A 27,411-nucleotide genomic window follows, 5' to 3' on the forward strand; every position below is an offset into this window, starting at 1 on the left:
CATTTAACCCTTTAACACATAGTGGTCACTACAGTGGACAGCTATTCAAAGGCTGTTTTCTTGCATTTGTGTCAGTGTTGATGGTATAGTGGGCACATAAACCACTACATTGGGCACTGATGTTTCACTCCATACTCATCAGTTGTCCACCTAATTGGTTGTCTACCTAAGTGGGCATGCAAAAAACTCTTTGAAATGTACATGTTAAAAAAAATGAAGTTAATTTTTTTTTCATGCCTAAAGATGAATAAAAATACTTAAGAAAAAAATCCTGATTGAGGTTTTCATAATTCATGCATGAAAGGGTCAAATCAGCTGTGTTGCATCAAGGACACAAATTTAACATTGTGAAGTCAAGTCTCTAATTTATTAAGCTTGACTTCCAAACATTTCAAACATGCTACATTTCTGAAAAGTATCATTATTGCTAAACGAGGCCAAGGACTAATTAAACATTTGAGACATTGAAATGGGGCAGATGAAGAAGCCATGCTGTCAAGAGCTAGGCTACTGGCTATGCTAAGCTAGCAAATCTCCACAGACACCGTCTGTTAATATTATGAATATAATTTGCCGTTGATCCACAGAAAGTGTGCTTGTGCATGTGAAGCATACTCTATGAAATACGTTACATGAAAGTTTGAAAAGTTAATCAAACTACATAGATCAACCTGCAGAAAAATACCACTGTGCATAACAACAGAAACAGGAAATGATAGATGCAGTAGTGATACAAAAGCATGCCATCACCGGTGGAGCATTGCTTTTGATATGAATTTGAAAAATGTTGTGGGCTGACGTCCCTTTGATCTCTCATACTTGCTCCAGATTTTGAAGATTCCTGTAGGTAGTGAATCACTGGCGGAATATTTCATTCGTAGCCCAGATGTTTGCCTTTTCTTTTTTTTTAGCTTAGACATGAGAATAAAGGTATCTAAATTTTTATTGAAAAAAGGGACTTGGAATGTTTTTTGTCACACTATACATTACAACTTAGATGATTCAACAAGTACACCATAAATCTGGTTCTGCAAAAGATTAACCCCTGTCTTTGAAATGATATATCATATATCTCAAGCTTGTTCATCCAATAACCTTTCAGTACTACACACGCTTTTAAATCTTAATAGTTGATGTTGAGGTTTTTATGTAGTGAGAGGTTTCAAAATGTTATTATTTCATCATAAAGTGAGACTACTTTTCTACTTTATTACTGCTAAAAAAGTACTCTAAATCAGAAGCTATCTCAACCATTACCTTAAATAAGTTGACAAAAAAAAAAAGAAACACACTTGATTGTTTTGTTTCCAAAACTGAGATGAGAAGGTTAAATCAGTTGAGTTTCTTCATTATACACAGATCTGTCATATCCGAGTGACTGTAATTATCAGTTTCACACAGTGTTCATTACAACAGCTTTGATGAGTTAAAAACAGACACACAAAAATGGCAGTCATTCTCACATCATAAACTCAGGATTTTTTTCCCATAATTTATTTTTACCCCCCAAATGACATTAATGGACCATTAGCCAGGCAAAGCATGAAAAATAGGAATACAGGAGAGGGACTCTTTCCTGAGTTTCAAAATACACTTACTGACATCTCTGGAGCTCATTTATGTTTATTTAAGTAAAATAATTGTCAAGATTTAATTTGATTAAACAAGGACGAGGAACTCATTTGTGACAACAGTTTGCCAGCCAGCCACACTGGTTCCCAGGGGATGAATTGGGATTTTTAAGGAGGGGCTGCTTTTGTTCATTGAGGTCACAGCTCACAGGTCATACTGTGGAAAGAATAAATACAAATTTCATTCTCCTCTATTGTTTTGGGGAAATGTTAGTGTTGGCTGTCTCAAATTACATTTATCTAAATAGTCAGATGCCACCATGGAAAATCTAGAATCTCTTCTGTTTTTTGTGTATTTTCTGTATTTCTGTATAATTTGGGTGAAGATGAAGAGTTCCAAGGGACAAAGAGTATCCCATATTCACATCCAGGCATGTGCAGAAGTGTGTGTGTGTGTGTGTGTGTGTGTGTGTGTGTGTGTGTGTGTGTGTGTTGAGGGGGGGGGGGGGGGGGCTGAGTTAGGAATCCAATGACTCACATGCAGGTTGATGAGCCAATTAAACTCTCACTACAAGAAGCTGAAGTTTCTCCTCAGCCAATTCTGTGCTCTGCATATGTGTCCAGGATACACCTCCTAGCTTAACACAATATTTAACAGTGTTCCCTGATAACACTCACCTGCCGCTTCCCTCTTGGATGCCCCAAGTGCCCTTTTTTAAATTTATTTTTATTTATAATCACAATTTTGCTAAATAAATCAATCTGGGTTGCATCAGTCACATGATAACCATTATCATACCATGATCATCCTTGACGGCAGAGCGCACTGGTTACGAGCTGAGAACGAGCTCACAAAGAGCACACGCATTCTTTGCTGCCTGGGCAGTGCGGAGCTGTAGGGGAAACACACAAATTAACTGGAAGACGCAGACTGATGCAACTGAAACCAGTAAGTAGGGTGTACAGCGTACACTATATTAGATTATCATGTGTACGTTGGTAAGTTGCCTGCTGTGTACGCCACAGAGTAACAAACGTTACCTGTCCTTTTGTTCACTGGTGCTTGGTCATTAACTGCTGGTTGACTGGGTAAGGGTGTCATGGGTCTATAACTCTGTCTCCTGTTTTAGGGAACATATTTCACCTAAAGTTACAGGACTTTTCCCTGCCTTATATTTCACTACAAACAATCTAATGTGCATATCCACATAATTATGGATTATGAAACATGATATTAAAAACAACATGCTGTATTTTAAAGACAATCAAATGTGACAAATTGCTGCTTTTACAGCAGGAAAATTATTGTTTCTGTAAAGTTTAAATATTTAATAAACTTAAATATTGGCATAAAATGTAACTGTATGTGTGTGTTTTATGTGCATAGATTTATTTTTAATTATTACTCAAATATAACACAATATAGCGCAATTGCAATGTTTTGGTTCATTAAACATTTTCTGTCATTGCACCTAATATTATGGATTAGGTGCAAGTGATTTTAAGTATGGATAATTACATAATAGATTAATGCAACAGCAAATTGTGCCTTGTTCTCAGATGGACAGTGGAGAGTGATAGATGAGATTCAGGAGGAAGAGAAGGAAAGAGTGAGTCACAGGCAGAGCCTAGTTCATTTCCAGTGTTTTTAATCTGGTGCCTTAATGGTTCCAAGCACTGTCACCAATCCTTGCATTTTATTATTATCTCATAACACTTGTTTAATCAGCTACCATCTATCCTGTGGACTTTTTAATGTCTAAAGTCTCAGATCAACACAGCCCTGCCCTCCAGCACTATCAGCAGCAGGAGCAGCAGTAACCCCTCAACAGCAACATTGTACCCATCAGGTAAAACATAGCTACGTTTGCTTTGTATTGTCCCCACCTGATGACAAAGATGCAATTCCATATTAGATTCTTGATGAATGTGGGTTGTTGTTATTCAGCCTGGATCTCTGTGCCCCTTTTTGAGCACCTGCCCCATTAAACTTCTCTGCACAGGGCTGTGCACATCTATTCACAGATACACTGTGGTTTGAGCATTCTTTCAACATTTTCTTTTCAGCAATTGAATTCACATTTACACACTGGCATTCCTGCTGATAAGTTTCAGGCTGTCATTATTGGACTGACTGTCTATTACCTTACAAGGCAACACTGTGATGCAGTGGGTAACTCTGCCACTTCATTGGGAGACATTTATCAGTTCAAAAGCCCTGGACTGTGTGGAATTTATTTTCCCTGTGCCTCTATGGTTCCTCCATTAACTCTGATGTCTTCACGTAGTCCAAAGTCATGCATGTTTATTTATTCGCTGACACCAACTAGCTGATCGATGGTTATTATTTGCAGTCATCTAATAAATGTTAACCTACTATTCCTCATGGTGAGAATGCTCATGGTAGTTTCTTCTTTCGCTGCTCTGAGTCTCACTGTCAGTGCTCATGCTGACAAACACATACCTTCCATGAGGTGAAGTAATATTAATCAAGTTGACAGCAACACGTGATGTTACATGTGTTACAGCGAACATTACGAGAGGAAGTGTGAGAGCGAGCATGCAGGGAAGAGAAAAGGTGACAGGGAAAGCATTGCTCAACACAGATTTGCAGTTGTGAAGTCAAAAACCACATGCAAAGGAATGCTGTAGGTGTAGTTCCAAACTGCTGACCCTTTGCTACTAGATTCCTCTATTTTATGTAACTTGTCTACTAATCCACAGTTCTACTGCTTACCAGAATGTCTTATAGACATGCGTGATATAAGAGCCTACAGGCTTATGACCCACACATACATACCTATACTTATGACCCTAAGTATAGGTAGAGAAAATCCAAAATAAATTCAGACTTGATGAATCCTTTTTCCTTAACAGCAAGAGTCTAGATTTGAATCTCCTGATCTTCAGACCAGTTTGAATGCCCTCTCGGGCCTGCCAAAGACAGCCATGCTAGGTTAAACAATTGTTCTAAATTACTGTAGGTGTGAATAAAAGGCAATAAAATATATAATAACTAAATAATGAAAAGGTCAAATGTAGTGTAGTGCTTTGAGCAGTGAATAGCACTAGAAAAGTCTATTTAAATGCCAGTCAGTTCCATAAAATCAGCCTTAAACTTCCAACTTCCACATCATAATGCTTAAATGGAAACTCTGTGGAATCTTGACTTAATAGAATAGTTTGCTATAATTAAGTCCTTTCCATTTGCTCATTTCTAAGGTATTTGTTTGCTAGCTAACATATAAGACAAGTGAAATCGAAGTGAAAGCACTGCCAACATGGTGATTGAGTAAACTGGGTCCACCAGTGTTAACACCAATTATCAGCTTCCAAATATATTCCCATCATAACAGAGGACTGAAACAAAATGGATCTCATGTGCCAGAATCCGTAACTCTGGCTTCTGACTCATATGACTGTTGAGTTTGAGGACTTGTTGGTTCCCTTCCACCTTTCCACAAAGGCTCCAGGCTATTTTTATTGAACCACAAACAGTGTGAATTCTACAAAGTATCTCCAGCAGCAGATTGAGACAGAATTTCTGCTCTGGCAGCTGTCATGGATCATGTGTGAACACAGACCGCAGACGGGCTTATGTTCTGCTTTACATGTGACAAGCTCTTTTTTTCTTCCCTCCTGTTTCTCTCTTACCTGCAGGTCTACACTGTGGAATGTCACCATTGAAAAGCAGATTCTCTTTAACTGCTTTTTATTTTAACATAACTGTTTCTTTTAAACTAAAGTGGGAGCAGTCATATAAGATGAGGGCCAATTATACAATAGCAGCTGAAAAAACAAATAGTATATCTTGAATGTGTGTACACAGAAATGCTGCCCGTGAACATGGCATATTAATAGTAATAATAATATTGCTAGAGAATGGCACTTCCTGATAAGATTGAGAAAGCTTACTTCTCAAGCTTATTATTCTCTCAAGAGAGGAGTCATGATTTACAAGGCAGCCACATGGCACATTCATGCCTACTGCAGTGAAAAAGACATGTATCATTTCTCCCAAAAGTCTTTGCAGCGTGTCGGAGGCTCTGAATAAAATATCAGCCTGCAAAGAAACTGTTGTCTGCGGCATACATTCACAGCTCCAAATCAAATAGATATTTTTTCAGTGTCCCTATGGCAATTTCTTTTCTTCATTTGAATATTACACACAGAGAGGTCTTTCTTTCCAGAAGGGAAAACATGAACAAAAAACACAAACCGGCAGGCATTTCTTAACCGGCCAGGTAATCTGTAAACAGTAGCAGGGCACTGAAAAATAGATATGCACTTGCAGTGAAAGGATGCCAATGGGAGAGTCAATCTCACACATTCCTTCCACCTGATTATGGAGTGAAGGAGACCATCAGCACAACACACAGCCTCTCCTACTCAGGTTAGCTTCTATATTAATCACCAGAGCTCCAGCCAAACCAAGTATAAGAATACAGAATCTTTTGAACTTAAGCACACGTCCCCATTTCTAGAGCCAGACTCTGATCACATCCAGCATGCCTGGCCTTTCCTCCCAAAATCAGCTTAATGCCTTTGGCTTTCTGAGATATTATTAATTAATAAAACATCAAATTGGAGCTGATTTCTATGGGTGGTTTGCATGCTTCTGTCATGCTGCATCAGCTTCTCCACGCATTGCCTTTTAATTTGTTTAGTGATGTCACCACCTTGTAATTTCACACAGTTGCCAGATAGTCAATTCTAGGGGGACTCGTGCATAGTTTGACTTTTATTGTTCAGACTTTGAGCTGCCTCCACTCCAGCATAGTCCAATAAAATGAGTCCGTGCAGTGAAATTTGTAATTAGTTGGATAGTTTGTGTACAAACAAGAAAATCTGTGGCTCAGGAGGTAGAGGTCATCCACTAATTGGAAGGTTGGCGGTTCGATCCCTGGCTGCGCCAGTCTGCATGCCAAGTTATCCTTGGGCAAGATACTAAACCCCTACTGATATTCCTCCGCATTCTAGCAAGTTAGAAATATCAACAAAACATCTACCTTCGCTTTTAAGGCTCTGTAATGTCCTTCAGCCTGTCCAGTCTGCATTGCCCTAGCTGTACCTGGAACAGGCTAAAGCCTGAAAATAACAGATTCAAACATGTCACAACATTAGGGTTATAAAAAGATTCATTATGAAGCATAATCATTTTGTAGTTTTCACAAGTTTCTTTTTTAAAGTTCATTTAAATTTTTGTCCTCAATTTATTTCAGTTAGTTTGTTAAAAAGGTTCAGATTTTATTATCTTCTCTTGGGGGGATTTAATGAACATTTGAAGGCATTTATTTTACCTTTTTTTTTTTTTTAACAAATCATTACTTAGTTTCCAGAGTGGGTGTGTTTGCTTTAGGCTAGTTTTTATTGGTTGTTAATCTTGTTTGTTTTTTAAATTCTAACATGAATGTTATTGTAGAGGTTCGGGACATCTATCATAACGCAACCACTTTGGCCATGACTGTAAATAAGCCTGCTATACTATACTATTGTAGTTCCTATTTTAGTTTGGTTGGTTTTATAAGTATTGCCTCAGTTATTTCTTTATCTTGTCAAGTTTAGTTTGAATATTTTAGGACGTCGTAGTGGTGCAGAGTTTAAGAAGGCTCTGGATTTGAACCACTGGCTGGCTGTGGGGGCCTTGGATCTTATTTAGGTTCTCTGTGGGTATTCCTGTTTTGTCCCACAATCCCAGAACCTGCCCTTTAGGGTAATTGGTGACTCTAAAATGGCAGCAGGTTGGAACATACGTTTGAACGCTGAATTGGACAAGTGTTTAAAGAGGATGGATAGCTTGTTTTTATCTAACAGCTAGTTTTAAGTTTTTGCGATATATAGCTTTAACTTTGTCGATGGCCTTCAGAGACAAGACAAGCAACAGTTATTCTCCCAATCACCTCATAATAGAAGTGTGTAGACATCACAATCCAATACAATTCATTAACACAAATCTGAGTTTATTTCCAGTCCCCATATGTCAATTCAATTGATGTATTACTTAACATTTTATAGACGTTTATGCAAGTACATGAAAAATAATTTTGGTTCAGTGATTAAACTTTCTAGTGACAGCTCATCAAGTTACAGCTTATTCATTACAGTGTGCAAATGCATTTAGGGGAGGAAAGATAAACTTTTTTTTGTTTGCAGTTCAGGGCTTTTAGTACTTTTGAAGTGCAAACTTCACAGAGAATAAATTGCCTGTTATTTTAAACTCCTGTGTCCATTTAGCTTTGGGTCAGCAAGTGTGAATACTGGAATGCTGTCTGAGCCTTGCTGGTTAGTGGTTTTGCTACTGATGATATTTGTTTGTGATTTGAAGTAAATGACCCCTTAAGAGGAAACATGAGAAACAGATTATAACTTCTCTATTTTATATGCTTTAGTGGCATATTTAAAAATACATATTATAATAGTTACTGGTGTAAATATATGCTAATTTATTTACACGAGTAAGTAAAAGTGGGCATCTTCCTTATGTATTCGCAGTCGCTCCGTGTTTCCTCCTGGATTGTGGCTCTGCAACCATAAAGTGCTGCTGTGGATCTGCAGATGTGATTTTGTGCTGTATAATTACAACTGAAATAAACTGAATTGAAATCTAAACCTATGGTCTGAAATATGAAAACATTTAATCATTTCCTTTTTATTTGAGCTAAAACGTATCTTTCATAGCTTTATTTTCATGCCTTTGTTCTTCCCTGGTTAAGTGAAAGTGTCACCAAACATCGACAACCCTTTGCTCTCAGGGATGTCCACTCTCCACTGTGTATAAACTACCTGTTTGCTCATGCTTGTTTGTTAATGCTAAATCACACTGTGACTCTGTTGCACCTGAGACTCAAGGAGATCCTGTTACCTTTCAGACAGATGATGCAACTTTAATGGCTTTGTTAGAGTTTACATTTGTGGTGCTACAGACTGGTGTGGGAGGGTGGGGGTGAAGGTGGGTCACAGCATCCAATATTTCAAAGATTTGAATGGGTCTGTGTCTGTATGTGAGTGTGAGTGTGTGTGGATGTGTATGGGGTGGGGGTAGGGGTGGCAAGGGGGTGGGGGTTGTTACAAAGCAGGCTTTAAAGTCAACAAGGCAGCTGTGTTTACACAAATGCCTTCAGGAGTGAGGGCCAGTGCTGGGCAGGGGAGTCAGGTGGGGGCTGGAGCAGGAACAACATGTGGTAATAAAGAGGCTCTGACACCCTAACTCCCAAATACAGGGAGGGAAAAAGAAAAAGAGAAAAGATGCTCTAAATTATTGTACTACTCAGCTGTCTGCATCTCCTCTGGGATCTCCTTTACCTCGATGTGTGGAATGAATAATGGCGTACAGATCTGAACAATACAGAGCTCAAATTCTACATTCACGTCTGCACTCTGGAGATCCGGTCCGAACAGCTTCGGTTTTCTTTGTCCCAATAAAATAAGACCTCGTGGATAGTCTTTGTACATAAGAAGCCTAATATCTGTATCACTGTCTGTTAGCACAAGCAGCTACCACACAAAGTGTGTGGACTCTTTAACAACAAGAAACGCAGAGAGTTCCCAGAGATGGGGCTTACTTGAGTAGAAAAAAAGATTTTATTTTCACATAATATTATGTTCTTTTGGGGGCATTTAACAAACATTAAAAGGCATTTTATTTTTGCCAGTCTTTTTTTAACCAATCTGAACTGATGAGTTACTCTCAGCAGTAGTGTTTGATGCACTGCTGCTGAGACTAACTAAAGACATGCAGTTAAATGGTAGCAGTGAAAAAAGAATAATGAATAATGTTATTTTTGTGGCTGGTGTTATTGCATATGTTATATTAGACCACAGAATTAAAGCAACAGTTTAAGGCTTAAAATGTGATTGACTGGGATTTGATTTCATGAGCTCTAAGCCAACTATTGTCCTTGATGTAAATATGTAAAAATTATGTATGTTTCTGTTCTGTGTCTTGTGTACTGTTTGTTTGTATATGTGTCTTTCTTGCTGCTGTTACACCCAAATTTCCCCTTGTGGGACAATTAAAGGATTATGCTATTCTAGTCTATTCTATTCTATCAAAAACAATAAAAATTAAAAAAAAAGACTTGGCACATTTGGTACAACACAGGAATTTTAGGTTTAAATATGTGCTGTTTTATCTTTAACAAAGATTTTTATAAATTGCTCTTGTTTTAAATACAGCAGAAACAAAATAAATTGTTTTAAAAATGGGAAGGAACAAAAATATTAGTAATGGATCAGTTACATGCCAAGCACTTACATCATTATATTCAACTTATTTTTATAATTAGGCTAATTTAAAGTACAAGGTTCCCCAAGGTTCCCCAAATCCCCAAATACACTGTATATTGTAATTAGTTCCCAGAACTCAAAAAAAACTAAGGAAACTCGTTGCCTCAAAAAAAATTGAGTAAAGCTTAGCTAAAAATGACTAAATTAGGACAACTTATTTATTTTGAGTAGTCTGTACAAGCTCATTTGTTCCCAGAACTCAAAAAGATTGGATCAAGTTTACTTAAGATGACCGAGTTAAGGCAACTTATTCATTTTGAGTACACCACACAACCTCATTAGTTCCTAGAATTAAAAAAAAACTAAGTTTTTTTGAGGCAACGAGTTTCCTAAGTAAAGCTTACTTAAAATGACTGTTAGGACAACTTATTCATTGCAAGTCTGCAGTATTAAGAATAACTTGATATTTCTGACTGTACAATACTAATTGTTTACCTACTGACAAACATTTCAAGTTCAACTAAATGAAAAAACTATTTGTGGTAACCTGAATATGATTAAAAATAATTAATAACACTTTTTGTAATGATGTTAAAATCAGCCCAACTTTTATTTTCAAATGCAAAAAAGTATAAAAGCCAACATACTGGACACTGTTCTGCTGAACAACAAACAATTATATTGCCATCACTGTTATAATCTTACAAGGAAACAAAGTCTCAGCTGTAATTATTCTGAAAATAAGTTTAGGCCTACCTCAAGTTTGTTTTGTACTTACATTACTTATATCAGCGGTCCCCAGCCTTTTTTGCGCCACGAACCGGTTTGTGCCCGACAATATTTTTACGGACCGGCCTTTAAGGTGTCACGGATAAATACAACAAAATAAAACTAGTACCGGTACCGAAAAAAAGAAGACTTATTCATAACACACGTGAAAAGACCAAGGAAAACAGAGTTAACAAAAAAAAGCGATAACAAAATAACGCTAAAAACCGATAAAAACCCTGAAAACCATACATTTCACACCCGAATCTCACTCTCGCGGCCCGGTACCAAATGACTCACGGACCGGTACCGGTCCGTGGCCCAGGGGTTGGGGACCGCTAACTTATATGATCAAAATAAAATATATTTATTGTTCTGTCACAAGTGCAGTCTCTAATTTAAACAACACATTTGTTTTGCATTCCAACACAGGAGCTGGAATGTTGTATTATTTTAAGGATGGCTTGTTTCCAGTCGAGGCATTACTGCCTAAATGACTATCATGGATCAAGGTGATCCAAATGTAAGTGCAGAAGAAAGTCTTTAACTTCCCTTAAGTACAGTGGCAGTGGATGTGGGTTGGAGATAGAATGAGCTTGAACCTGCAGGCGACCATCTTCACTGACCACACCATCTGTGACGGAGGACTCATCTCTCCTGGTGTCCTGCAAGCAAACAATCATATTTTTTGGAACATGAACTTAATTGCTTTCTTAAAACATTTTTTTCTGCATTTGGCATAAAACAGACTCTAATTTAGACAATCTCAGGCTCCCTCCCCACCGGAGAGGTGACATTCAATGTCCCAATTGTCAGTCTGGATAGCCCTGACCACCACCCAACACACAATAATGTCATGAAAGCATCATTTTAAAAAGGGCTATGCAAACATGGCCAATAACTTTCATTCTAATGATGTGCAAAATGATTTGGGCACAAAACAAATTTTGCTGTTAGAAAACTTGCAGACTTCACTATATACAGTGTAGACCCTCTAAACTAAGTTTGGGGGATGTGATCTTTCAAGAAATGCAGACCAAACTGTTGTTGTTTGTTTACTTACACAGGATGTCTTGTAGAATTAACTGGAGTCACCAGCAACAGCATAGTGCAGTCATATCTCAAGTCTAATAACAGAAGACAGGAAAAGATCAGTAAAGAAACAACTTCCCCAAACCAAAGCACAAATAAAACAATAAGTAAAACAGGCTGATCTAAAGTATGATTAAAGTTCAGCCTGATTAATATAAATGTCACTGACAGTTGCTAATATATTGGAAAACCAAAATACTTACAACCAGTGTTGGTCAAGTTACTTGAAAAAAGTAATCAGTAACTAATTACTGATTACTTCCCCAAAAATTTAATCCCGTTACTTTACTGATTACTTATTTTCAAAAGTAATTAATTACTTAGTTACTTAGTTACTTTTAAAAAACACGATTTACAACCTGAATAGGTGATAAAGCGATATAGCTTTCAGCCCAATCCATCATACAAAATGTAATCAAATGGAAAAGTCCCTTTTTAAAACTTGTTTTATCAGTTTTAATCTTTTAACTTTATGCATCAAGTAAAAATTAAATTATATGCAACATTCTCTGACTTGAATAAATTAGTTTAACATTTAAACCTATTTTCTACACATTCCAGCACATAAAATAAAATATTTTTTGTGTTTACACTCACTCTTTCAAATAGATGCAAGTAAAACACAGCAGAAAATAAATAAAGTCAAAGACTCAGCGGTCCTGTTGCTCTATTTTCACCTGTAAAGCAGGAGTGGCGTAGGCGGAGGTTTACCCTGGTGCAGGTGTGCCGCGGTCAATGGAAGAATCCGCGAGTTTCTCTGTGAATTTCCCATTACGTCGTTGCGCACTCGGTGCTTGCTTGGAAGTTTAGGGGTTTTTTCGCTGTAAAAATAAGTTTTCTTCCCACGCACAATGGACACTAATGTTTTTGTCACTTTTTATGGAATCAAACTCAAAGTAAGGTCAGTACTTCCACGCTTTAAACACTGCACGCTCATACTCTCTCCCGCACTCGATATGTGATCCATTGTTGATCTGCACACAGCTGTTGTCACTAACGGCGCACTCGCTTACGTCACTGTCATGAGACATTCTCGCAAAAAAATCACGGTTTTAGTAACGCAGTAACGCAGCGTTCCTACGGGAAAGTAATGGTAATCTAATTACCGTTTTTGCAATAGTAATCCCTTACTTTACTCGTTACTTGAAAAAATGAATCAGATTACAGTAACCCCATCTCTGCTTACAATTGAGTTGATGTGGTCTGCCTCTCCCCACCGCAGGGAAAAGGGTAACACCACCTGGGTCTGGGTGCAGTTCCCCCCTCCAGGGGCAAGGGTACCTAGACCCGGTTCGTAGAGTACGCTTGGGGAGTGTGATTGTGTGTACAGCGTCTCTTTATGTCTGTCTCCACGTTGGTTGAGTGTGGAGTGAGTGCATATGAGAGCATGAGGGTGGGAATGGATGTTTGTGTCTGTGTGTGCCTGTATGTCTGTGTCTATATGTCAGGTTGGGTATCAGACGCCACCTCTCTGGGGACACCTCAGGCCCTCCAAGGTTTGGAGGCCTATCTCCACCCACCACCACTTCCCCTGCCGGTGGCGGACTCCCTCAGGTGTCGGTGTGTTGGTGGTTCTTTGTGTCTGGGGGTGGGCGTCCGGGTACACACCGGCTCACTCCTTGGCGGCCGCTTGTCGGGGCCTGGGGCCTGGGGCTCGCTCGGGCCCCTTTGGAGGTGGGGTGCCCCCGGCCTCTCGGCCTAGGGCTCGGTCACTCAGGCGCAGCTGGGGGCCGGCGGAGCTCACGGGCGCGTCACTGCAACTCCCCCTGACTTCTGCTCCGCGGCTGCTGGGCGAGCCCTCATCTGGGACTCTCCTCAGCTCTTACTGGGACAGTGGCGCGGCTGCCCCTCTGTTGGTCTTCCATGGTCTCTTGTGTTCTGGGGGCCTCTGGATGTCTGGAGTTTTGATCTCCTCCATACCCGCTTCACACCCTGGAGGACGGGGCTGTGGCCCCCCCACACTCCCTAGCAGATCATTACATGGAGAAACCTTTGGAATGCAAGCATGCTGATCCACACAGGTGTACACACATGGGTATTCACAGACGCGGACTAAAGCTTTCTTGGCTGCTGCCTCAAAGCACACTGTGCGCTGTCTATCTTGCGTGCTGCACAATATCGTTTATTACTTAGTAAATACTGATATCTATGACTAGCTAGTTTATTGTGATGGTGCTTTGTTTTCTCTATTATTATGTTGCTCTTTGTTGTTTGCTGTCTCCTCTGTTTGTTTTTGTTTGTTTGTTTGTTTGTTTTTTTTCTCCATACAGGTGACCCAGGAGTTTTTTTTTTTTTTTTTTTGTCTCTCTTCCCCCCCCCTTCTCACCGTCTCTTCTCCCCTTTGGTTTTCTTTCTTTCTCTCCCCCTCTCTCTCTCATTCATTCCCCCTGTCCTATTTATTAAAAAAAAAAAAAAATGACAAAGGATGAACTGAAGCTCTGCCATCACGTAATGTCGCATACTGCTGTTTCTGATGTCATTTAAAAAACAAAAAAAAAACAAAAAAACAATTGAGTTGATGTCTTTCTGTCCAACAGCAGGAGTGCTGGTCCCGAGCCTCAAAGACAGTAAGAAGCAAGCAGAGGGAGAAAAAACAGAAAAAACTGAAACTGATTTGATCCTTAATGGCAGTGCAATCATTGTAACATATAGTTTGCTTATGTTGTTAAATAAAGTCTAGACTTGACATTAGATATAGATGCCACAGATGTTCAAAAGCTGCCACAAAGCATGAAAAAAATGGAAGCCTCCGAAAACGTCGAAGCATTTTTGGAAATATGTGATGTCTTGATAAATCGAACAGATATTTGAACTTTACACAGCTACATTCTCGCCTGAAAATATCTTAAAAGTTTATTTTGTGAGCTCTGTTATCCACCAGCGAGATAGCTGACCGGGAGGTCACAGCTTGATAGAGTCCGCGAGCACAGCTAACTCCTGGAGTATCGTTTTCCATCCCCCTGCAGTCTTTTGCTACTCAGGTTAAACATGATGTATATAGTTAGTTAGTTATGGCTATGGATTGAAAATACCCCCCACACCACATCACACTCCTAACGGCTGCACCGCCCGAAGAATTTTGTCTGGGCTCTTATCTCACTTTTTTTTATTTCAAACAATCAACAGAATTATATAAGGTTTTTAAGGCTGTGGTGTTAATTTTTAAATAACATGAGCCCAGCGGCAGCAGCAACGCTAGGCTAACACTAACTAGCTAGCAAGATTATAAACCTGGTGCTAAACTAAGAGAAGCCACAAAATCAGTTTGAATGAGAGTAAATATTTATCAGGTAATGATCCACAGCAATGACAGTAATCTCTTGAGCTGAAGCTTCTCCGGGTTTGCTCAACATATTCCATAAAAATGCTGGCACCATGAACATGCGGACTGATCTCTGAGGGAGGAGGACGGTAGTGACGTGGCATTTTCAAAACACATCTTTCATCCTTCTGCACTGAGAAGCAAAACTTCCAGCTTATGTAGTTGTTCTAAGTTAAGATAACTCAAATAAATTGAGTTTATCAGTGGTTTTTGCATAAAAAGTACTGGTAACTTATTTAACCATTTAAAGCCAGGAGCGGACACGCTCCAGTTTGTGTAACTATTTTTAAATCTCGGTAGCTCTGCAACCACGTAAGCTAGCGCAATAATTTTTTTTGCATATGGAACCGGAGGAGTTGTACTTACATCTTATGCCATCAGCTTGTCCTAGGTCACAGTTTCCTTCCACATATAGCTTTGCAAAAATTGCATAAAAAGAACTTGCAGCAACAAAAACATAATATTCCAGAAACACGCTTTGCCGATCCGATCAGCTGTTTGTAACACTTCCTACTCCATCAGCGTGAACTGTCGCATGTCCGCCATGAGCTGCCCGAAACCGGAAGTGACGTCATTTTGCGGAAATGTAGTTTTTTACGATCGGGGCCTTATGAGCCTATACTTGTGTTTTTAAAAGTTATGTTTGAGTTTATGACTTTCTGTGTCGTTTCTGGGATGCTTAGGACTCATATTGCACTGCTGGAAATAGTTTATTTTGATGCATATGCTGTTATTTTGCAAATTTGCATTATAATATTTATTTTCGTTTTTCCTGCAGTATAAAAAAATTGGTGTATTTCAAAAATAAAACTAGGAAGACATTTAAAATAAATTTCCTGTGGTGCGAAACTAGTTTGTGCAACTTTTTTGTATTTACAGTTTTGAGGGATAAGCCTCTTAAATTTCTCTAACTAGAAATATATGTTAAAAAAACAAAAACGATTTTCAATTTTTTTGTAGTTTATTGCACTTTTTTGCAATTTATGTAATTACTATGCACCTAATGCAGACATATTATTAAAGTGTGGGCTATAATGGTTGTATTGATGTATAGCAACTTGAAATGCTTCCAAAAATGGCTCCACAGCATGTAAAAATATAATATAAGCTCTGGCGGACTTGGTTCTATGGTAGGTCTTAAAGGGTTAAATCGAGTTCTAATAACAAATTGATAAAAATTGAGTTCAGCCTATTTAATATTTTTAATTAAGCACAATATTACATGTTTACATCATAAGCAACAACTAAACTTCAAAATAGATAACATTTGATATACTTGGCCATTTCTCTCCATTTAAAATATAACTTTCTTCTCTCACCCCCGTTCTCTACGGCCTGCTGGAGCGGGGGGGCTAGGAGGAGTTGGCCGTCCGACTGCGGTCTGGAGTGTGGGGCCTCCCTGCTGCTGCGGAGTCGGGGCGGTCTGCCTCTCCCCACCGCAGGGAAAAGGGTAACACCACCTGGGTCTGGGTGCAGTTCCCCCCTCCAGGGGCAAGGGTACCTAGACCCGGTTCGTAGAGTACGCTTGGGGAGTGTGATCGTGTGTACAGCATCTCTTTATGTCTGTCTCCACGTTGGTTGAGTGTGGAGTAAGTGCATATGAGAGCATGAGGGTGGGAATGGATGTTTGTGTCTGTGTGTGCCTGTATGTCTGTGTCTATATGTCAGGTTGGGTATCAGACGCCACCTCTCTGGGGACATCTCAGGCCCTCCAAGGTTTGGAGGCCTATCTCCACCCACCACCACTTCCCCTGCCAGTGGCGGACTCCCTCAGGTGTCGGTGCGTTGGTGGTTCTTTGTGTCTGGGGGTGGGCGTCCGGGTACACACCGGCTCACTCCTTGGCGGCCGCTTATCGGGGCCTGGAGCCTGGGGCTCGCTCGGGCCACTCCTCTCGGCCTGGGGCTCAGTCACTCAGGCACAGCTGGCTGCCGGCGGAGCTCACGGGCGCGTCACTGCAACTCCCCCTGGCTTCTGCTCCGCGGCTGCTGAGTGAGCCCTCATCTGGGACTCTCCTCAGCTCTTACTGAGACAGTGGCGCGGCTGCCCCTCTGTTGGTCTTCCATGGTCTCTTGTGTTCTGGGGGCCTCTGGATGTCTGGAGTTTTGATCTCCTCCATACCTGCTTCATGCCCTGGAGGACGGGGCTGTGGCTCCCCACACTCCCTAGCAGATCGTTACATGGAGAAACCTTTGGAATGCAAGCATGCTGATCCACACAGGTATGCACACAGGTGTACACACGGGTATTCACAGACACAAACTTCACCTTTCTTGGCTGCTGCCTCAAAGCACATTGTACGCTGTCTATCTTGCGTGCTGCACAATATCGTTTATTACTTAGTATCTACTGATATCTACTGCTAGCTAGTTTATTGTGATGGTGCCGTTTTTTTTATTATGTTGCTCTTTGTTGTTTGCTTTCTCTTCTGTTTTTTTTCTCCATACAGGTGACCCAGGTGTTTTTTTTTTTGTTTGTTTGTTTTTTTCTTTCTTCCCCCCCCCCCCCCCCCCTCCCCCTTCTCACCGTCTCTTCTCCCCTTTGGTTTTCTTTCTCTCCCTCTCTTTCTTTCATTCTTTCTCCCTGTCCTATTCCCCAGTCATGCCTGTCCCGTTTGTAGCAACTGAAAATAAAATAAATTCATAATTATAATAATGGTCAATCAGATGGACCAATATGGCAAGGCCATGATGATCCACTTGGTAAAATAAATCCGCTTGGCATCTTTCTTGGCCTTAAGACAACAATTCTGATGGCTAAAGATCCAAACGGGACACAAAAAAAACAAAAAAAACAACTTTAAACAAATAGCTTTAATAAAACTTTAGCTAAATTTAACTAAATAGCTAATAAAGATAATAACTAATAATCTTCATATTCCATTAACTGGCATTTTTAATACACTCAAGCTAAAGAACACAATTATGGCTAATTTGTTGAAACTGGGCACATGTTTAAAAACCTGTTTATCTACAAGCAGCTCCAGTTTCGACATGTTGATGGTGCTGGAGTGCTGACATTAAAGTGCTGACATTAAACAAAATAGATAGATGGCTCCCAATAAGTCTGTCACTGTTATGTGATGCAGATCTTTTATTGCATTAACTGGAAGAACAGTAAGAAATAAATAATACATTTGTGAAGCTTTTTAATGGAAGACCACCCGTGGCTTTTACTTTTATCTTTTCCAGAAACAAAGTCTTTATCTGCATGCATTGTGTAATGCTTACTTCAACAGCTGGATTAAAATCTACTATCAAAATGAGCAGTAAACATTTATTCCTGTCAAATGTTTCTAATAGGTAAGGACCACCAGAAAAACACATTAATGTGGAGAGGTTAATGAAACACCACATGAGACATGTCTTAAAAGAAAAAAAAAACACTACATAGAATGTCTTTATCAAAACAAATGGAGCATAACACACCATAAAATTCACCGTACAAGAATTGAGAGGACCATCTGTTGTTTGAAAGATGCTGGCTGTAAAACTGTTAGCGATTTCCTTTCCTGAGAGAGACAACAAACCCAGAGAATAGCCTGCACCCTCATTAAATCACAGTTATACTTTGTCCAACTAACTACATGTACATCATGAAGAAAAGAAAAAGACTCCTGCTCTTTTTAGACACTTACATATCTGCCTGTAGTCAGGCTGTGTGTGAGACCTTTATAGCTGCAAAGAAGAGTAAAGCCTGAAACTCTGTCATGAAAAGACAGTTGACAGTTATTCAATAAGATGACAGCGAGGGGTGGTAAAGATTTTACCGGGAAGGGATTTTCACTGAGGGCAGGGCACATAAATCTGGACAAACAGGCACCCGGCCTGTTCGAGTGACACAAATCGCCGCCTCGTTAGGATCAATAAAGTAAAACACAATGCTGCAAAAGCACAAGTGCAAACTGTGAGGCTCCAGAGGATTCAATAGATTCAAAGAATGCGTGGGAATGGGGAGCTCAGGTTAGAGGAGAGCTTCAATCCCACCAACTCTGCCACAAAATTGAAAGGGAGAGAGCAATTGACCCATGAACTGGGCTGAAAGAGGAATCGCTTGTTCTCGTAATGACTGCCTTCCACATCGGCAGAGAACTGGCAGATATGTGGCTTGCAGTTGGGCAACTGTGCTGAAAGAGACGACGAATAGAAGAGAGGTATATCCAGCTCCTACTGGCCTCCAGCTGGTGCGCAGAATGATGATCAACCTCTTCTACACTCACCGCAGCCCCCCTTCCCTATCCAAACAAGTGCTATCAGATAAACACAAACACGGCTGCATCTTGTAAAACTGAATCTGAGACAAATTAGCCAGCTCATTAGACAGCTGAGATGAGTTTCCTGAATGAATTGCTGAGTTGGGAGGGTTTATTCAGCCTCTTGTTTATTTACAGAGAACAGCCCGCTCATTTGCATTCTCAGCTCCAAGTACAGGAAGACTGAAGTGGGTGCTTATGTCTTCTGTGATAGGAGAGCTTATCCGGCTCTTTGGGGAGCATCTGTGGGACACTGTGTTCCAAAACATTCCTCGCTACCCAATGCAGATCGCCTCAGCTCCAGACCCAACTTGTGCTTATGCAGGTGGAGCAAAAAGGAAAAACAGAACCTTCCAGTTCGGTTTACGGAGTCCAAGAACTATTGAAACATCTCCAAGTTTCAATTTGACTTTTCTTTAAAAAACACTATTCTATTTCCACCGCCAGGGTAATTCTCCTGTCTAATGTGGGTATTTAAAATTGAATTAAAGAGTTCAACCTTCAACAGTGTCACTGTGCTCTTGATAAGGAGCATTAATTCCCTTTCATGACCCCACAACATTCCCTCACTCGTACAAACGACTCCCAACCCATGTGTTATTCATCCCTGGTTTTTCCAGTTGAGAGGACAAATAGGAACGACTTGCCCGTGCTGCCTTTAACACTAATACCACCCCCTGAGTATCTGCTGTGGAATTGTGTTCCTTCTTGGTGACAGCCCCTTCAAAATGTCCCTTTGATGGTCAGATATCTGTCTCCGAAATCCCATCCCCGCTCACACACAGATTTCTCCTGGTTCAAATCTATATGATGGCATATTTTCATGGAACTCTCTCTCTTACCAGCAGGTCTTTCAAGGGGGCGGCATGACTGAGAATCTGATGGCCTGAGGATATTTTTAGAGCTGCGAAAATAGAAAACTACCAGGGAGGCCTGAGTAAGAAAGGTTGGAAGCTGACAGTTGAAATGCCCAAGAACGACTGCAAAAATGTTTATGGTCTCAGACACGTTAGGGAGTCACATTAGATAAAGGAGGAATCCATCACAGAGCCATAATTTCTGTGTTTCAGTAAAAGCCTATGAATTTTAAAACAATTGTAAAAATATATACAGCTCTCCTGGAGAATGGAATAATTTATTGGAAAGGTGGTGAAATGGACTTTCCATGTAGTGTAAATACATCCATGTATGCTACCAGTGGAAAGCCTAAAAAAGCAAAACTACTTAGCACTGTTGATAACATAATACATTTTTTTAAATTATTATTATTCCAACTGAAGCTGATGACAACTTTTAAGTTTTCCATTATTATGTCTCAGCCGGGTTTTAATGCAGCCTGCTAGTAAAGTAGAAGCTTGACGCTATTCAGGAATGTCCCTGACAAAGACGTCAGCGTTTGACAGTTTAACCAAGACAGAGGATGAGGAGAAAAGAATACATCAGCCAGTGCAAATATTGACCTGTTACAATGATTGCAAAGTAGTTGCACAATTCAGATTGACAATGACAGCCTCTAATCTGCTCATTTCAGTAACCTCCCCCACCCCTTGTTAAATTCTTTCTCTGCATAGTGAAGTCAAAGCTATTCTGATGCTCATTGTAAATTCTAATTTTGATTCCAAATTCAAACGAATGTCTGGATGAGCTCTACCTTTATGTTCATTTATTATGTTTTGATTAACTTGAAGAAACTTTTTCATCTCCATATATATATATATATATATATATATATATATATATATATGTGTGTGTGTGTGTGTGTGTGTGTGTGTGTGTGTGTATGTATGTATGTATATGCCAAATCACTTGTATTTATATTGTAAGATAGACCCTACAATAATATACAGACATATATATGGTCAGACAGGCAGGTTTTGTTTTGTGTACATTCTCTGCGGCTCTGCTTTGGTGAAACCTAAAGACTGGAATGCACTGTGTATTCACTGGTTTGTTTGCTTGTAGATATGACTGGCCACGGAGAGGACAGAATGTCAGACTCTCTGGGGGAGAGCCTCCAAGAATAATTCGGAAAAGATGGTTAGATTTCACTCAAGATAAGTTGAAAGGGAAGAAGAGGTCAGGGGTCAGGGAGGATGTATAATCAATTAAAGGGGAATTACAAACGTTACACTTATTTGCAAACAGTATAAGTTCCCTGATTGAATCTGGCAGCTGGAGAATGCCTTCTAGTGAGGAGGCATGTGCCTTTTATTTGAACTAAATATGAGTACTGAATATGAACAGCGTTGCTTCACAAAGAGCAATGGATCTGTGACGAGGATAAAATTGCACATTTTAATTGAATGTTGGGTCTGCTATGCAGCACACTGCCCCTTTCAATTGCTCACACATGACTTATGAGTCACAGTTTTCAATAGGTTCGTTTTGCACGTTTAAATTGCTTCTTTTGTTGTGTGTCCTCCGTTTGCTCCAAGCTAGCCACTCCAGCCTATCAAGTTAAATATTAATTGCGTTCCTTGGGAGGATCGTCTGTCGGGCTGAAATCAAACACTGGTCACAACAAAAAAAGTGCCTTTTCTGCACTGGGATTGTTTTCTTTCAAGCATTTTTTAAACAGCGCCACACGAGGAGCATATGTGTGGGATGATATAATGAGAAGGTTTTTTCACAGGGTAGAATTTGAGACTAGTGAAATTCTGAAAATAAGTTTTCACTTACAGCTATTTTACTGCAGACGAGAACACATGATGGGCATTTTTCCTTTATTTTTGTGTCCTCGGAAGTGAAATGGAGGAACAAGAAGAGGAATAATGAGAAATCTGTATTAGTATATAATTGTAAACATTATAATTAATGTAACTACTATTTATTCCTATATTTGGGCATTTTATTACAGCAGCTGAAAAAGCAATATATTATTCATTTATTAAAATAAGTATTATAGAGCATGTTTTATATCAGAGTTATTACATGTGGTATAAAAGACAGATTCAACATGATAAGATGTTCTGGCCTCCAGCAAACCTGCTTTAAACTTTATTCCAGCCTTGGTGGGATTTTTGTGCAGAGTTTCCTTTTAGCCTATGTGGGAGATTGCAGGGTCAAGAAGGTCAAGGAGTTTGTGATATCACTGGGATGAAATGTGCATAATGAAACCTCTGCTACCAGGGTGGCCTGGTAAACACATGGTGACACACACACACACACACACACAAATACAGGGAATGAAGGAGACAGAGACACATCTATAGTAATAAACCTACATAATACAGCTATACATATAACACTTGTATAGTTTTTTCTGAATTCGGTGAAAAACATGTTGTATTGGGATTTTGTAGTTAGTGATATAGTGACATAGCGATGTTGATTTTTAAAAATATGCATACGATGATCAGACATATAGAGTTTTAAACTGAATAATAGACTGACATTAATTTATGCTAACTAACTAATAGCAGACCTAATAACTCAGTGGAACATAAGGAGACTAAAAATAGGTTTATGGTGGTGATTTATGCACTGCCCCTGGTTCCAACAATCAGTTTTCTATTAAGAAATTAAAGATAAACTCTCCACTTTCACTCTCTGTCTCCCAACCACTCAGTGGTTCTTCATTGTTCGACTAGCTCAGGGGTCGGCAACCTACAGCTCCGGAGCCGCATGCGGCTCTTTAGGCCTTATAATGCGGCTCCGCGTGGTTTGGGAAAATAAATTAGTAGTATTTAGCTGAAGTATATTTTATTTATGTTAGTTATTTTTTTTAACTTGTAGTTCTAAATTGGAAGATTCTTGTGATATTGAAATATAAAAATAAAATTACATTCTATTATTTTTTCATCGCTCAAAATAAGCATCACACTCGCGGAAGCCGGTATACCCGCCGAAACGCCGTGCATTTATCGAGACTTTCAACCCCAGGTAGGCCAATTATGGATCTTCAGATCCACATTATGTCAGCAGCTATTCTCCACCGCTCGCGCCTCACAGATGACAGCTTACAGTCCTGCGTAAAGATGAAGTGACTTCGTACAGCCCTGATTTGCAGACGCTGTGCGCAGAGGTTCAGGAGCAGAAGTCCCATTGTACTACGGTACACCCGACGATGTTTGCATGAACACGCTTTTCACACACGGTGCTTTTTTTCCAGTTATTTTTTAAAAGTCAGGTCAAGGCTCCAAAAGCCCAAAAGCAATATGAGGGTGGCGGCTCACAACAGTTTTTGTTTGCTACATGGATCATTTTAGTTCAGCTGGGTGTCTTTCCTTTTGTTATATTTCTTTAAGAGTTCAAAATGTGTTAATTACATAAATAAAATGTTATTTTATCTGTAGGACTTCATGGATTTCATAAGCAACACACCTTAGTTGTTCACACAAAGCATAAAGGTAAAAAACAATATATATAGTGTTATCTTAATTTTAGATGTCAAAAAGTATCTGCGGCTCCCAGTGTTTTCTTTTTCGTGGAAACCGGGTCCAAATGGCTCTTTGGGTGTTAAAGGTTGCTGACCCCTTGACTAGCTACGCAAAAATGGGAAATTCTAGCTGTTAGCTGTGATGCTGTGTACTGTACTGGCACAAGATGGCGCTAAACATGTTCTAAAAACGCTTATTTCTTAAATGCACTTTCACTGACAATGTTACATCTATGTCAGTTTTAGCTATACGTGTAGTGTTTCATGTCCACTTTAAGCCTGAATATGGATTGGACACAAAAGGCTAAGGAGCAAAGGAAAAAGCTATTGTGAAATGACAAACAACAGGATAACACTAATCTGAGACTGATCGAGTTCCAGACTGGCTGATTTTATATACTGACACAACATGTCAGTAGTAGGTAATTATAAGCTGAGTGTGTCACGTGGATCTCCACAGGGCTCCAATGTTGCATTACACTATGGTTGTATATTCTGAGGACAGAACAATAAGGTGGGCTTGTCAAAAAGCACATGTCCATCTGGCATACCAGGGTACGAGGGGGGCATACCAAAGCTTCCTGAACCTGAGCCTCTCGCTGGTCGATTGAGAAAACTTCAGTGTCGTTCATGCTCCACCGACTTTCTGTCTGCTTCCTCAAGAGTCATTCTGTGATTGAGTGTGGCTGGAAGAGGAAAAACTACGTGCATGTCTGGGCCACAAGAAACATGAAAGTTTGCACTCAGGGTTGTGTTCTTGTTTCAAACCTGATACTGTTGATGTGCTACTTGGTGATTTCAGCCATTCCCTTCCCTGTCTGCCTGTCCCCCCTGTACCTGCCTACACATGTCAAACTCTGACTTGGGAAGCATATGTTTATGTTTCTCCTAAATCCCTTCATCCAAGCAAAGAGAATATAGATCAGCTTTGGCTGCCCCTCACCAGTTTTGTTTTACACTGACTAAACAGGTAATGCAAACATATATTTCCGTAAATTAAAAAAAAAACAAAAAAAAACAAAAAAAACAAAAACAGAATTATTGTGAGACAACAGAGAGGATAAATCACTGTTTTCCAAAATGACAGTTTGAGGCTTGTCTGATATATAAACTATGTAACCTATTCAAGCTTTGAGATGTATTGGCTGTTATTTTCTTTCCAAATCTAAGCACTGAAATTTCCCCAGAAACATTTATACCTTTAAAATATAAGAATTACAAAGAGGATACTCAACCACGTAAAATCTAAAAGCCTTGGTTTATCACGCCACATGTATCAAGAGTCTGGAAGCTCTTGCTAACAATTTGCATCACTGACAGCTCTTTATTGTTTGTTTGAACTGCCTGTTTTCTCCCTTCATCCATTTCATCACCTGGCAGAGAGTCGGCACATGAAAAGACAGCATATTTGTGTTAAATTACACTGTAGTAGAAAAGCCTGTCACGGCTCTTCATCAAATCAATCACCAGTGTGACTGAAGTTAGTGGGTGCACATGCTGCTTGCTCTGTTAATTTATAGTGTAAGAATCCTCACTGATGTGTCTTTGAGCATTGTTTTGCTCTGGGGAGCCCACCAGGGCAACCCTGACCTGTGACCTCCCCTGTGGAAGGGAAAGGAACATTTCCTCCTAGGACTTAGCAATGAATCATACCACACCATTAAACAGCCATTTACCTTGACATTATAAGCCTGTATGTCTTCTGACCATGTGCCAGTTATGCTTTGCTTCCATGACAATTGGTAATTCCTTCAGGCAAGAAATGCAAACATATTAACATCCACCAAATGCCTGGTGACCTGTTTACAGTTATGGTAATGCTGACATCTACTCCTTGATATAGAATTTTAAGGTATTTGACATATGAAATGCTGGCCTCATCATGTAAGTTATTAAAGGTTTGGTGTAATAAACAACTATTAATTTTATTTTCATAGCTTTCCCATCTGTCAAGAGCAGAAATTCACTTCATCTTCAAAAACAACTAAACATGAACATTAACCTATCAGTTAGTCTTCAGCTTTTTGTGGAAGCTAGAACTGAGGGCCAAGACACTACATCACACTCCCTGAACTCGAGTCCTGGAGCCTCATGAGGGATGTGTATTATCTCCTTGACATTACTCACTATGTCTAATATGCTTGAAAGGCAAGTGAAAAAAAAGTACACTCACATTCCTTCCATAGGACCCCTTCCTACCCTGGCCAAAAAAAACAACAACCCAAAAGCTACAGTTCTGACACTACTTGTTACCATGTTAGATTAATGATATTACAATAGCAAAAAGAATAAAAGAAAAACATGGCTTCTTGAGAAAATCTCTCCTTTAGTATCATGGTTTGCAAAGTTGCATTTGAAAAAATAACAGAACTTCTGGAACAAATTTTCATTGTATTATTGTAAGGTCTTTGTCTTACAATATAAAGCTCCTCAAGGTGATTACTGTATAAATCAAAATGAATTGAATTGAATGTTCTTTGGACAGATGACAGTTATATTTGGCCATAACATGCATCATCATCTTTGGCAAAAACCAAAACTCAGATGTCAGCTCACCTGAGACATCACAACTCTTGCTACAAAGTTTAATAAGCTGAACATTCTCCTGTGAAAATATTCTCTTTCACACAATTACATATATCTAAACATGAGTTAATTTGCATAGTTCTCAGAAGATAAATCTGAACACTGGAGTCCTCACCTGCACTTCAGTTCAGGACACCTGTGATAATTAACTCACCTCTGATCATCCTGGCTAGTAATTAAAGAGAAGGAAGACCTTCATTTGATATTGGATTGTTAATCAGGAAACAGTCCTTTTTTGCTTTGGAGTGTTTTCCTTCATGCTTCTGCTTTACCTGTTTATTCTCATCTGTGCAGGATTCTTGTATCAACTCGTGATGTGATTTACTGAGAGAGAGACAATATCTTCCTGAATTGCCTGAGCTCGAGCCTTGTGACCAAATAATACTATTCCGTCACTTTCATTTATCACTGAGCAATCACTATAAATACACACACTGAATGTCAGCTTTATATACAGTATATACTGTATATACTGTATATGTGTGTGTGTATGTATGTATGTATACGGTCTATCCTTCAAGCCTGTGTCCTCCACCTGGAAGCTTGAGTGTCCTGCGCGGTATCTTAGCTGTTCCTAGGACTGCGCTCTTTTGGACAGAGATCACCTAGGCCGCTTGCCCCTCCCTTTCTTCCCTCCCCATCCTCAGCTGCCTCCCTATTCCCGCTCTACCACACCCACTCAGGGCTTGGGGTGCAGGTATGTCACCAGGGTGCAGGGGAGGCATTCCCCCTCCTTCCCCTTCTGGCTGCCTGTGCCTCAATTTTATTCTGCAACCTAGACATCCACATTACTCACACTCTCACATAACACATACAATAGGGCCTTGGGGGTGGGCACGTTTTACAGCATCCAGAGGATGGTCGGTGTACTCCAACCCACCTCTGGTGCTGGTGCCCTACCCTCAATTTTAAATGTATTTAGACACTAATTAAGGGTTTTCGGGAAGAGCAGTGCTGCTCTCTGAGAGGAAGCTAGTACCATGCTCTCCTGAGTTTTAAATGCACTTTAGAACAGCACACAGCAACACTACATATGAGCGGGCGTAGGGAGGTTTGAGGTCTTCATTCACCCCGGTTCTGTTAGCCGTCAGGGCTGGGGGGCTGGGAGGAGGTGCTGGCCGTCAGACTGGGGTCTGGGATGCGGGGCCTCCCTGCTACTGCAGATAAGGAGGTGGTCCGCTTGCCTCCACCCCAGAGAGAAAGGTTACATCTCCTGGG

At 39.9% G+C, this 27,411-nt stretch overlaps 1 protein-coding gene and 1 long non-coding RNA gene across 3 annotated transcripts in view; one reads left to right on the top strand and one right to left on the bottom strand.

The window, feature by feature from the left end:
• LOC309689155 (uncharacterized protein) overlaps positions 1-27,411 on the top strand; it is a 318,224-nt gene that overhangs the window by 31,056 nt on the left and 259,757 nt on the right. The window contains exon 1 of one of the 2 annotated variants that reach the window (XR_014271267.1): positions 15,799-15,820. The exons of the other annotated variant lie outside the window; for it this stretch is intronic. The gene's annotated coding sequence lies outside the window, so the exon portion shown is untranslated. Of the gene's footprint in view, positions 1-15,798; positions 15,821-27,411 lie in introns of those variants that run through there. 2 annotated transcript variants of the gene reach the window in all.
• LOC309689177 lies at positions 11,119-15,778 on the bottom strand. Its single transcript, XR_014271297.1, has 3 exons — positions 15,346-15,778; positions 11,629-11,692; positions 11,119-11,230 (listed from the first exon to the last, which is right to left on the bottom strand). It is a non-coding gene; the product is annotated as an uncharacterized lncRNA (long non-coding RNA).

Source organism: Aulonocara stuartgranti, assembly GCF_965226115.1.
Source record: "Aulonocara stuartgranti genome assembly, chromosome: 15".
NCBI classification, from domain to species: Eukaryota; Metazoa; Chordata; class Actinopteri; order Cichliformes; family Cichlidae; genus Aulonocara; species Aulonocara stuartgranti.